The sequence below is a fragment of the Lipotes vexillifer genome, unplaced genomic scaffold (assembly GCF_000442215.2).
Source record: "Lipotes vexillifer unplaced genomic scaffold, Lipotes_vexillifer_v1.1 scaffold761, whole genome shotgun sequence".
Taxonomy (NCBI): Eukaryota; Metazoa; Chordata; class Mammalia; order Artiodactyla; family Lipotidae; genus Lipotes; species Lipotes vexillifer.
This window is the reverse complement of record NW_006796275.1, coordinates 1,123,424-1,127,547: the sequence shown is the minus strand read 5'-3', so window position 1 is coordinate 1,127,547 and position 4,124 is coordinate 1,123,424.

Sequence of the window (4,124 nt, the reverse complement as noted above, 5' to 3'; positions counted from 1 at the left end):
TTGAAGATAATTAAGTTGTGATTTTTAAAAAGTGTTCCATAATTCAGGTTTTTCTCAGCCACAAAATTTTACCACAACTGTGAATAAATTGACAAAAATCGCCTTGTACAAAATGCTTATCAAAAGCAGCCATAAGCTCATAAAGAAAATGATTTGTGTAATATACCCATAATAAGTGGCATATGTCTAGGACAATATTGTTAAATTAAGGGGTGCTATTTTAGTGTGTTAATATTAGTTACTGTCATATAGTTGGCAACAAACAAACATTAAAAACATAAAATATAAATCTCAAAGCAATCAACCCTGAAGTAATTCTTAATGCCAAACTGCACTTCATCTAGCACATGATATTGATGATGATACTGCGAGCCTGCCACAGCCCAGACTGACAGAGGCTTCTCTTGTAGTGTCCCAATTAATATTCCCAAACTTGTTTTTCACTAATCATTTAACAAATACCAGTGGAATTTTATGCATTCTGCTCAACACACATTTCCCCAATAATTTTTAAAAAGCTATTTCTGTACTGTGGGTCTCTCCTTCCTAGAGTTTTCCTTCATCAGCCCTTCATCATCACCTGCTGAACTTTTCTTTTTCAATCTTGGAATGCTCATCTCAAGGCTATTTCTTTCTTAAATAGCTACCTGACCTATTATCAGGCTAGAACTTTTTCTTAGTCTTTCTCTTTCTTAGTCTCTGTAGAATACTTTCTTTTCTTATCTTTGTTATTCACCTTTGTCTTATCATTGCCTAAGATGCCACCTTGTGTTGTGGTTATTAGATAAGTTGTTCGAATCCTTAATTGTAAAATCCTTAAGGACAGGAATGGGTCTTCTTTGAAAGTACATTAACTGTATGAATAAGAATGTCATAATAATAATAAAAACAACTAAATCTTATTGAATATTTATACTCCAAGATGTCTTATTCTTTCTTCTATATACCACCTCTAAAGCACATGAAGCAGATTCTATCAGCCCAGAGTGGCTAAGTATCTTGCCCAAGCTCAATCATCTTGTGAGTTACATTAATAGGATTCTATCCCCTGAAGCTAGAGACTGTGATTGTATTATTTTACAAAACTGTTTTGACAAAGCGTCCAGAATTCTACAGATCCTTCTTTTATACTGTAACTGTTCTTTTACTCCACGTAGCATCTTCTGGAAGCAGATGCAAATTCTCTGGGATTTCCTTTTCATACTTAAAACATGAGATTGTAATTTATGTCAAACTTATAACTTACATCACAGCGAAGTTAATTATTAAAATAAAATAACACATCTAAAATTCATGGGCTAATGAATCCATCTACTAAATCTTAGCCTTATTCTTATTTCTAATTTCTATGTTTTCCATAGAGCATATCACATTCTTTTTCACAGAGTGAAAAAAATTCAGTAAATTTTAAAAGTAATTTCCATATAATAAAATCCAAACTACCTTTATTTCACTTCCTTTTAGGAAAGATTTGTTTTAGATCTATAGATTTTGTCACAGTGTCTCCTCGACTCACGATTAACCTTCCTTGACATTACCAAACTTTATCACGTTTTATGGGTCCTAGCAGGGAGACTCCAAAGAAGCCAGGCAGCAAATTGTGCATGCTATAGGTTTTACACTTGCCACTGAGAATTGACATTTTTCACTTCCATTAATAGAAAAAAAAAAAAAAAGTCCTGCATTGCTTTAAAAAAAAGAAACAAATAATTCTTAAGACAGGTTTCCAACACTTGTAGTCTATGAAAAGAGTAACAACAGAGAAGAGTGACTTTTCTCTGAGAAGTCACAAGCAATTGTGTTGTCAGTATAAGAACTAAAAGCATTTGGTTTATAAATGTGGTATAACGGTCTTAATCTTTTACTTCATCAAATTCCAAGGACTGAGCAAAAGACAAAGATTGTATTTAGCTGCCAAAGAGAGTGTGAATCATTTCTCTCAAGATTTTAAATATCCTTTTTTTAGCTTGGAGGCATAAAGCAACCAACCTGAATGAAAACAGATTTAGGCTGTAACAAGAAGACAAAATTTAACCAGCATATGCTAAAGTGCCTTCCTGAAACAGTACAAAAGTTTTATGCATAAATCCTACTTCAAAAAAAAAGCATGCAGCAAATTATTCAGACTGTGTTTGCTGGACCTTATTATACCTGGAAAGGTTATAAGAACTCTACTAGGATAGAGAAAATACAAAAATAATAATCTGTCATGAGGAAGGATTTTTGATACTTATTGAGCAATACAACTTTTTAATAAGATTATCTTCCTAGCTCTAATCTAAGGTTTGTATAGCCAAGTTGATTATATATTACATTACTTTATATTTTCACTGGATTGGCAATCTTTTACTGAAGTAATGTATTGTATTTAAATGTTATTTAACTTAACATTTAGTAACAGTAATCCTGCAGTTCAATGGATCAAACGAGGAAGCCCAAAATGGACTCAAATATATAGAGAAATTTAGTTTAAAATTAAGATGACATCTCAAGTCAGTATGGAAAGAATTGATTATGCAAAGAATGCTGTAGAAACAGTTGGAGAGCTCACTATGTATCCATCTATCTATCTATCCATCTATCATATCAGCCATTTTGTATATATAGATCAGTATTTTACACCTCATAAAAAAATAAATTCCAAGTGGATCCAAGTTCTAAGTATAAAAACAAGTAAATAGAAAAAGTGCAATGTAAATACTAAATAAAATATTAATCTTTTCCATTATTGATTAGAAACTATTTTTAGCCCTAATATAAAGTTCAGCAGTCCTAAAATTTGATAATTAGGCTATATAGTTGGACAATTAATTTATATCCAGCATACCATAAACCAAGTTAAAAGGCAAATATGTATCATACATAAGAAATAGATGTAAGTTTAAATGTATTTAAAGCTCATACAAACCAAAATAAAAGACCAGCTGCAGAAAGACAGAGAGCTTTCCTTCAGGTCTCTGGGTAAATATTTTCTTATCAAATAGGTCTTGCCTGACAACCCCACAGAAAAAACATCCTGAAAATCTCTCTAACCAGCTTAGTCTGATTTTCACTGTATATTCACTGCAAGTTCTAGGAGGGCCAGTACTGGGGACTCTATATTTAGCTCTTATATTCTAGCCCATGAATCATTGCCTGGCTTATGGTCTTTAAATAAAAATTTTGTATGAAGAAAATGAATCCAGGATAAAATGTAAAGAGGCATGATAAATAACAGAAGGATTAGCTTGTAAAGAATGAACACAGTATTTTCAGAGGTAAAGGCAAAATAATAAAGGTCTCTGTGTGTGCATGCATATGTGTGTGTGTGTGTATGTGTGTGTAAACAGGAAATAACCCAGGTTATAATCTTAGCCACAAGGATTATCAAGCACTGCTGAGGGAACATTTTATATTATATAACATGAATTTGTAGAGAACTAGATGAGTTTAATTTTGTAAATTTCTACATAATTGCTCAGCTGCCTAAAATCAGGAATAGAGAAATATAATACCTGAAAATGCCTTAGCTTAGAGTTTGACAAGAAATGATTATGAGCACTGAATAAAAGAATAATTTTATGATCATAGATTACACATATTTGAACTGGTTTACCATTGGCCCCACCATAGGCAAATGAAGCTAAAAATAGGGTGACAACATCAAGAGATAATGAGGATTTGGAAAACACACAGGGACAATGAAGAGGAAATTTAGTCAAGTAGTAGAAAGGGAAATGTTAACACAGATTTGAAATCTCCTTTAAGAACTTATATACTTTCTCTTTCTCTTCCAACTTCTCTGACTGGCTTCTCTTCCAACGCCTTCTTATGGCATTGATATTTCCCAATGTTTCTATGCATGTAACAGTTCCCAGATGACTTCAATTTCATGTCTATCATATATGTCCATCAAGACCTAAACTCTTAATGATTTCCAAATGTGTACCTCAGTTCTATCCTTTGCTTTAAAATCAAGATTTATAGACTAACTTCCATCCAAATGTAATTGGTTTATGGACCAGTTACAGGAACAGAATCCATTCTAGCTATTTCAGACACAAAGGGATTGAATGCAATGATCAGATGCTTTAAAAATTTTTGGAACAACTGGAAGTGCAAGCTCAAGGCTAGGACCCTAGAAT